The 10,486-nt window shown below is 28.3% G+C and overlaps 1 long non-coding RNA gene across 1 annotated transcript; it reads left to right on the top strand.

Moving 5' to 3' along the window:
* Positions 1-6,757: 6,757 nt before the first annotated feature.
* On the top strand, positions 6,758-9,906 carry LOC116404437. The gene is made up of 2 exons (XR_004217283.1): positions 6,758-7,101; positions 9,493-9,906. It is a non-coding gene; the product is annotated as an uncharacterized LOC116404437 (long non-coding RNA).
* Positions 9,907-10,486: the final 580 nt, after the last annotated feature.

A 10,486-nucleotide genomic window follows, 5' to 3' on the forward strand; every position in this document is an offset into this window, starting at 1 on the left:
TTTTAAAAGTTTTTCTTTAGAATTTGTTTGATTTTATTCTTTGTATCTTTTAGATGTCTAATTTTAATTTTTATATTTCATAAATCTTTAAAATTAATTTTTTAAGAATGAATTGATGAAAGAAAGTAGAAAGAAAATAAATGAGTATTGGAAATCATGTAAGCAGCTGAGCTGAATTGAGTGGTTCCTAGGTTGATTTGAAAAATTCAAACTTATTATTAATTCTAGAATGTATATATATATATGTTTTAGTTAGTGATACAATTTATATATACATATATTACTTTAATTATATTTAATCTTATATTTGTTTGGGACACTTATTTTTCAACTCCGAAGAACAATATATTTTTTGCAACATGGAAAGGAAATTTATATAAATTGAATGGTTAATCTTAATTGAGTATATGAAAAATAATGTGGGTGGCCCCGTTTAGGAGTATTGAATGTGAGGATGAGCAGCCATTGTACAGTGTGAAGCATTTTCCATTTTTTCAAAAGGAAAAAGAAAAAGAAAAAAAAGTGTGGAGCATTTTGCATTTAAAGAACCCACCAAATATTTTATTTGCCTTTTCGCCCACCCCCCCATTAAATTTTTCTTTTCTTTTCTTTTCTTTTTTTTTTGGAAAGACAATTCACCCTTTCAATAACACTTTTAGTGCAAACCACTTTTATTTATTCATTCTTTAAAGAGCAAACCACTCGTGACGTGGAAATCACCACTTTTAACCCCTCCTTAGTTTTTTCTTTTCCTTTTAACTTTATGCATTTCATTCTTTTTTTTTCTTTTCAAATATAGTAAAATTAATTAAAATATATACGATATAAATATTAATAATTTTATTTTAAATATTAATAATTTTATTTCAATCTTGTGGTTGTTTTATTTAGTTGGAATAGATAGAGTTCAAACATATTAACTATTAAACTACGTATGAATCTATGAATACCATTTATAAATTTCAATAATAATTATGTTTTACTCCATAATAATAATAATAACTAATTTTCATAAATATAACATTATACCAAATTATTTACGACTTGTCTAACAAAATCAAAAAGTTTATAAAATCGATCATTTTAAAAAATATTTCAGATTTTTCCTTACTGTTTTTTAATTTTGCGATGCTACGACTTCTTCTTTCTTTTGATCTTCTTCCTTCTTTCTTCTTTTGTAATTTTTTTTTATATTTTTTTGAAATCATGATTTTTGTTTTCAATCAATCATTAATCTCGTACTTTTTTCAAAATGCTATTTAGTTTAAGATCGTCTACAAAATATAAAAGATATTGGTACACGATTTTAAACAACAATCATTTAGATATTGGTACAATCGTTTAAATTTTAGTATATGATCATGTACATATAAAAGATCTTAATATATGCATGCACATGTGATCAATTAATAGCATGTTGATTGAAATACTTTTAGTATTTTTTATAGTGGGTTTGTAAACTTTTTCTATTTTCGAAATTGTTATATTTTATCGGTTTATTATATTTTTTTTAAAAAAAATGAGAATAATAATAAAAATTAACAATTGTATATTGTATAACTATTTTAATGGATACTTACAATAAATTATAACTATATATTATAAAACACACACTTTAACTATTAATTTTAAATTGTAATCCAATTGTGTTAAGCTACCCATGCTTCCCTATATTTGTCTCTATTTAGAATTTAATATAACTTAATTAATAAACCAAACCAAAGTTAGAATGAATCTTTTTTTTATTATTATTATTATTATTATCATTATTAGATTAGTTTGGAGGGATGATTTGTCTATTAACTTAATTTTGGTGGTCGGTTTTTGTTAACGAGTGTTGCCTAATTTGATATCAAATAATTGAACTTTAAACTTTACAGTACATACTTATTTATTATGTCAATTCAATTACGTGTTCATATATATTAGTTGTTTTTATATGTAATTTAAAATTTCAAATAATAATAGAGATGGTTCCAACCATTATAGAAATAAATAAAACAAAACAATATTAGGTTGAAAAATCAACTAACTATATATTCGTAATAAATTGGTAGTTTAGGTTATAAATTTGGAATATTTTAAAATATATAGGTTATAACTATATATTCACAATATTTTAATGTGATTTTACATTTAAACATTTCCATTCAAAATCTAAACCTACTACACATTTTAATAAATGGTTAGAATAACTTAAAGCCAAAATGATTCTATCTCACCTATTTGATAAGTGGTTGGATTCACCTACCCATATTTAATTCAATGCTTTTTGCAAGTCGAGTTTTCTAGATCTAAATTGAACAAATTTAAAATGTTAAAATTATATAGTTAAAGTTACGTACCAAATAAACAAGTGTTTAAGCATTTAAACATTCCTCTATCTTATCAAGATGAGTGGTTAAAGTATATGTGTAAATGTAAGAATTTAATACCCATAAAACAATAATAATAATAATTAATTAGTCGTCAATACTATAATAATAATAACGACGAACGTCAACCTAATTTTAGACATTTTAGACATTTTTTAAAAGTCGTATCAATTTAAATCATAAAGTAATAATGATATCAATTTGAAATGATTATCTCAAATTTAAATCCAAAATTAGACCCTTAGATGTATCATCAATTAAAATTTTTAATTAGCTTTCATATATGTATAAGTATATCCAAATAAAATATAAGATGAATGATTTCTTTTTCTTCTTCTTATCTTTACTTGATTTCTTTTTTTTCTTCTTATCTTTACTTTCTTTTCTCGGTTTTTCTTGTTCTTTCACCACCCTCTCTTGTAATTAAAGGGTTTAAATCAATGCAATTGTGAAAGTTAAAAGTTTTATACTATATGCTAATGAAATTTTAGGAACTAATTTGGTATAGCTATTTATTTGAGATTTAAATTGATACAACCCCAAAGATCATGGATTTAATCGATATTATTTCTATTAATAATAATATGATTGGAATGCTATTTTAGGGGTGTTCAAGTAATATTCTAAAGGTCTATAGTATACAAATAAAGTTGGATACCTTATCATTGTAGTACTATCGATATGACCCCCTTGTAAATGTTACAAATGATGTAGAGACATGCCAATGGAGTATCTTATGCAAATAGTTTGTATGACCTAAACAATAAAATATTTTTTTTCAAAACCGTTAATTAAAGAGATTAATATTTCAAAATGATAACCATATGTAATTTGATCTCAATCCTAAGTGAGTTATGGACTCTCATCAATGAAAGGCCGTTCTTTGATTTATATGGGTGAGTCACCTATGTCGTCGACTCAATATGCCTATCATTTTAGAGTCGACAAAATTAAATAGGGAGTTGAGTCTTGAATAATGAGGATCTTCACTCTCGTTGGATTAAGAGGAATTTAGTTTATAATTAGATTATACACATAAATGGTTCATTAGAAAATGAGTGGTACTCAAGGAGTAAAGTGATAATTTCGTCCAGACGTTATTATGAACACTCGTGAAGGATCAATTTACTCGTAATGGTTTAACCGATGACATAGAAAATATTCTACAGTGCAAAGAGTTGTAAAGCTAGGGCTTTTAGTGGAAGGACCCACTACTAATAAAAATTGATTAAATATAACTAAAATGTAATTATAGAGTTTAATTAATTAATCTAGAATCATTCGAGAGCTTCTAATATGTAGGTTTCTGGAAGCTCCCTTACTAGCTAACTAACGTTAGATGAAATGAGATAAAAAGTTTTAGAATACATTGAATGGTTCAAATTACACTAGAAGAAAAACTAGCTTCTATGTGTTGGAATTTTTTGTCCTAAAACTCGTAGTTTGTAAATCATATTCTGTTCAATAAAGTTGTTATTGATAAATTAAATATTATAATCTTAAATCCAATAAATCAAGTTCCAAGGCTATTTTTTAATAAACTTAAACTTTATGTGTAAACATAAACGTGGATCAAGTTCGAGTATATAACCTAAATAGTCTATAGTATATGAAATAAGGATTGGGCGCCTTATTTAGAGAAACTATGGATGCGGCCCACTTTGTAGTACAAACGAAGTGATCCTAATCGTTCATGTAGAGACATGAAAGTGGGGGCATCCTATGTAAAATGTTTACATAAGACCGAACCATGAATTAGTCTTTTTTACGTTATAACACCGTTTACTGTTTAAAACTGACTATCTCAATTATTGATGACCTAGGTAACTTAGTCTTAATCCTGAGTTAACTATGAACTCCTGTTCACACGAGATTATCCTTAGATCTGCATAGGTGAGGGCAGCTCATCAGCGTTGGCCCAATAAGCCTCCCATTTCAGGGGTAAGATCAGGTGGATAGCTGGGAACATAGGGTACAAGATGGAATTCACTCCTACCCGCTTTAGGGTTAATTAGTAGATAGGTTGTTCTCTTAAGCACTGAATCCAAGTCTTGAACAAGGGGCCCCACCCTCTCATTGGCCCGAGAGGGATTAAGTTTATAGGTTGAACCTTAAACCAATTGTTCAATAGTGGATTAGTGGGACTTAAGGAGCAAGATGTAATCTTGGGGGTAAAACGGTATTTTGACCCAGCCAAGGTTACGAGCAACCTGTGAAGGATTAACTTACTGATTATGGTTTTATCAAATGGACACAAATATATCTATAGTGAGGGGAGTGCAACTACGGGACTTTAGTGGAATGACCCGTTAGTTAACGAATGTTGATTAACTCGGTTTAAAAGAGTTTAGCTAGTTAATCTTGAATCGTTGGAGCCCATGAAATTTAGTTAGCTATTCTTTGGTTAACTCTTCTCCGATGAAATTTAGTTTATTATCCCATTGTCATGGCTCCAACGATAATAAACTAAATTTCATCGGAGAAGAGTTAACCAAAGAATAGCTAATGTTTGTTACTATATTTAATTTTGAGAGTTTTATTGCAAGAAACAGGGTGAGAGAGTGCTTTGCATTCTTATACTTGAAGCTTCGATCTCATCTCACTTCTTGCTTTTCTGCTTGTCATGCTAAGCTTCAATCTCATCTCACTTCTTCCATCGTGTACATGTCTGAAGAAACCTCAACCCAAGTAACTAGGAAAATTTAGTTTGTGGGAATTACTTGTGAAAACAGGATTATATATTTCATGGTTGACATTTTGTAATTGACATTTTGCACGTACAAATGAACAACATCATTTCTATTCATGAAAAATATTCAGGAGTGGTTGTATATATATTGGTTTGATGTGCCCTAAACCTCAACCCTATCTAGTGCTTTATGCACACATACACACACACTTGAACTCTCTATATTTGTCTCTTTTTGTCTCCATGAATAATGAGAAGTCAATACAAACAGATGAATTCTCTGTTTGGTTCTCTTTCTCTATCTCGATGTTGGGAAAAAGCTAAATATTTGAGGCATTGATTTCAGGAATTGGTGCAAGTGTTTGATCAAGAGGCTGTTGCAGTTGTTTTGGTTGCTGATATTAAATTCTACAAACGCTCATCAAGTACATGGTTAGGAAATAAGTTCTTGATTAGAAACAAGTTCTTGATTAGAAACAAGATTCATAATATATATAATGTTTCTTTTACATTCACATTACTACATGGTAGTCCTCCATTTTCATCTTTGTTGTGGTAATGTTGGTTCACAAATGTATGTGTTATGGATGCTTATATTCATGTTGTCTTTGTAGGTTCAACCGGAGTCGACAACTTCATGAGTTTTCTTTCAAAGAACATTTTCAGAGACGAACATTCTCGGTTGGTCATTTATGCTTGTGCAGAAAATCTTGTTAGATGTATTCTAATGCTATTTAAAATATCTTTTGATTAAGGGTTTGGATTCTGTACTTGTAAATTGTTGACACTTGATTGAAAATGTACGAATATTATAAATTGTATTATATCGTATATATATTAAAGTGTTGGCTACTTTTTTCTATATGGGTGTCAATATTATAAATTCAAAATTGTCATTCTCAGCTACATTATTGTCATTCAAATGGTTCATGTAATGGTAGAGCGGCAAGGAGAACAGGAAAAAACTGTAGTAAATTGAGAAATTTGCAACAAAAAATAAATGACGTAATAAATGAATTTGTGACAGTTATTAATTGTTGTCAATCTGAAAACGATGACATTTGTTTAATAAAATAAATTGTCACGATTGCCCTATATGTGACAGGAAAAAAATGTCGTCAATAGCAAAACAATGACATTTTTATACAGAAAAACTGTCGCGATTAACATATTCATGACAATTAAAAAATGTCACAATAAATGAATTCGCGACATTTATTTAACCGTCGTTAATACACAAATGATGATAGTTATTTGTTGTCATAAAATAAAATATGACAGTTATTTGACGTCGTTGAATTCTGATTAACGACATTTATTTCATGTCATAAAATAACTTATTGCGACAGTTTTTAAAAACTGTCATCGAAGGACTTTCCATGACTTCCGCTTCTATGACTGAAAATAACTGTCGCGAATTTCGTTTACGACAGTAAATAACTGTCGTCGTAGACCACATTTCTACTAGTGTTAGATGAAGGGAATATATATTAATGGTACGAGAAACGATTGTTATAAAATTATAATGTATTGAAAAACTATAGGTTAAAATTAACGGGAATGAAATTTAGATGCATTAAAAAATTTATAGATTACCACAGGGATGCAATTGAAAATGATTAAAATAATTATGATTATTTAGATTAATGTTTGATCAATTAATTTCATTTATGATATTCGTTCTTCAATTAATCGTAAATCTACCTGCAAAGTGCAAACAACAAGAACAAGAGAGTGGTGATCATGTGAGAGAGGATATTCTTCCTCTCCCTCTCTCACCTCTTTCTCTCTCCTTAAAATGTGCAGAATTTGCATTTTGAAAAGGTTTTTTTCTACATGAAAAACAATTTAACAAAAGTGAATTCCCATCTATATATGCAGTTTTATCTTCCAAAAACCCTACAGCTTCCCACCAACCTTAATTTGATCCTTTCTTCATGAGAATTAATGGTGAGCAAGACCTAAAGGTTGTGTAGCGTTCGATATATATGATAAGGAGAATTAATTGTAGAAGTGAAGAGAAGATAATCTACAAGGGTAAGTTTGATCTTCTTATGCCTTTTTCTTTCTGTAAATTATGTTCATCCTCAGATTGAATAGCTTGTATGACTTTGAATGCATAAGACAATCAAGAACTTCCACTGTAATTCAATCTCTTTATAAACCTAACTCATCTAAAGTTTATATCTAAAAAAAACAACTGATCATTTATAATCAATCTTATTAGCTAGCTAGGGTTTTATAAATCATTTGATTCAAAACGATATTTTTATGGATATTCATATTTGATCGACAGATCATCCTAATTATGTTCATATAATTGTAACCATGATCATATCAATAAACATTCATATTTTAATCTTTAATAGGGATAGGGATAGGGTTTAGATTTTCTTTTTCTTTAAGTGGCAATGAAAAATGTTTGTGGTGTTTGTTGTACCACGTTTTTCTTTCTTTTTGTCTTCTTCTTCTTCTTTTTGTTATTCACTACCCTTATTTACTTTATAATTTAAACATAGATTCTCCCAAATGAATAAACCTCCACTCACTTGGGCACCAGTCATTGCTATCAGCAAATGATAAACAGTGTCTTCCATATTACTATTTTTCGCCTCATAAATTAATGTTTAATTGATTAGGTGTTTGTGTCATTCACTTTTATATATTGGTGTTACATTTTTCAAGAAACTCTAATTTATCTTATAGCTATTTATCTTAAAAATTGATTTTCTAATTCTTATCAATGTATTAACTCTAAACTCTAGAACTTTGTAACTTAACTAAGTATACTTTAAACAAACTGTTTAACTAAAGTTCTTTTTTCCTAACATGTAAAATAGTTTTGTAGGCCAAATTGCAAAAGAAAAAAAAAAAAAGTTTTGGAATATGAGAGAAAGTTAGAATTTAATCATTATAGTTTAATAATTAGAATGGTGTAGAAATGACCATGGAAGGAGATTGGGAACAGGAACCGGAACACAGGATGACCAATTTTGATGGGTTAGTGTGGAGATTTCTTGTAAAATGGATCATCGACCGTTGGTTCCTTACCTGAGTTATTCTCCATTTAATTCTTTTAGGGAATAAAAACAATGAAGTTGTTCTTTAAATGGTTAGTTCATCGTGGTTTGGACATATCAAATAACTAAATAAACATTTATCATTATTATGAATGAGGCAGAGAACACAAGACTGCACTTTCCTTCCTTTAATTTTACGTCTCCATTTAGCTTGTGGGTAATTTTCTTTTCCCACATCCTCTTCATATTCCTTCTTTAGAGCCTCGAATTTACAAAAAAAAAATTAACATCTCTAGAATTTTATCTCTATAGTTTATGAGGATTTGGATTCCTAAATGATTTGAATCCATGTGAGAGAGAGAAATTTCTAGATGTTTGGTTTGAACAAGTTATCAAACAAGTGGAATTTGCAAATTGGGTTTCCTTTATTTATTTTACTTATTTTTATCATCATCATCTATCATTATATATTTTTATAGAACACAACTTGCCAATAAGATATTTCTCATCATTATCTTCCTATGAGAGTCAATTTTAATTGATTAATTTTTAATTTTTAATATATTTATTAATTTCTTTACACACACACATATATATTATACACCTATATGTTACTATTTAAATTATATTAGAAAGTATATAGAAAACTCTCTTTCTAGAAAAAAAATTATTCGTTAATAGACCTATTCATTGCTATAATCTTGCATTATTCTTTTTTTAATTAGACAATCAATCTTGCACTTTTATTATTCAAAGTCGTTCAAAGTTATTTTATTATTAAAAGTTGCTCAAAATTATTTTGTGTGTATTAAATTTAGGGTTTTTTTTAAAATAAAAAATAAACAAACTTCTTACAGTATATAAAAAAAACCAACAAAAATCCATTTATACTGATTTGTAAACACCTTTGTTTATTTTGCTTTTTTTAAATACTATTTTCCTCAAATTTAAGAGGAAAAGAAAGATTGCAACTGTGTAATTTCATTATTCCATGGATAGCTCACTAATAAATTAATGTTAACCTGAAAAACAAACTACTGACGTAAAAATACAACTAAAACAATTCTAATAATATTTATAAGGAAAAAAGTACATACATACATACATATACATACATACATACATATATATATATAAACCGCAAACTTTTGATTTCGTCTGTTTGGACTTCCAAACTTGAATAAATGCATCAACATTACACTTTTGGTTTTAATGGTGTCGAGCGTTTTAATGGTGTTTACAAAGATCATTCTTGCATGCATGCCCAAAGCCATGCATGTTTTAGTATACAATATGTATTTGCTTGTTATAATTTCTTTACAAAGATAAAAATGACTAAATCATTATAGATGATCAGGTGGCCTCCAATAATCATGAAAACTACATAAAGTTTACTTTTGTAAAGCAGGACCCGCATGGTGGAAATTAAACAAAATTGGTCTTTTGTACTCCCCTCCTCTCCGGTGTTGTTTAACACTGTGAGAACTGTGATGAAGACTTGGGTAGTGACAACCACGACCTTTGTGTGTTGCCTTCGTTCAATTTTCGAGGAGTTTTAATTCGTTAAAATACCAACAAGAACAGAGAGCAAGTGATGAAGTCAAAACACTGATCATGTCAAAGAGGAAATCTCTCTATTCTCTAGTGTATTTAAAGAAAACTATTCTTTTACTATGCATTTTAGATCATTAAATTCTAATAAGATTAATCACCCACCTTCATGGTTAATATTTTAATTTTACTATATCAAATTCAACTTCAATTCAAATGCGATTGTGTAAGTCATGTTAACAATGTTACGACATGATAACATGCTTTTGCATAAGAGGGAAAAAACAATAGTAATGGAACTTAATCAATTTTTTGACATCAAATAACTTCTTGACATATTCTCTTTTGAAAAAGTCGGGCTAAAGAATATCTTCTCGCTTTCTTACCTCTATTCTCGGTGGTTGTCTTCTTTGTTGTTCTCTAGTAATTTATTGTTTTGCTTTCTAAAATATATCAATACAGTCATAGATGTATACATATATGAAGTTAATTAAATTGATCTTTCACTTTTCAAAATTTTTGAAATAAAATAAACTAAAGATAGGAGACTCTATCATTTAACAAATATTTTACTAGTTGAGTTATGCGCGTTTTGACAATTTTTTATTCTTATTACTTGTTGTTCAATTAATTATTAGCTATTTTGCATCAATCATAAGAAAAATCTAACATAAGGACTAAAACAATCACTAGTGGTTTTGTCATGTGGCAATAATTTGTATAATTGGTGACATCTAGTAATCTCTAAATATATATATTAAATTCATAAGATAATTAAAACTATGTGAGGAGATAAGGTAATTTATTATATATACATATGTCCATCCACACTTAATGATGCAAGTGATTCA

This window comes from Cucumis sativus, chromosome 6, assembly GCF_000004075.3.
Source record: "Cucumis sativus cultivar 9930 chromosome 6, Cucumber_9930_V3, whole genome shotgun sequence".
NCBI classification, from domain to species: Eukaryota; Viridiplantae; Streptophyta; class Magnoliopsida; order Cucurbitales; family Cucurbitaceae; genus Cucumis; species Cucumis sativus.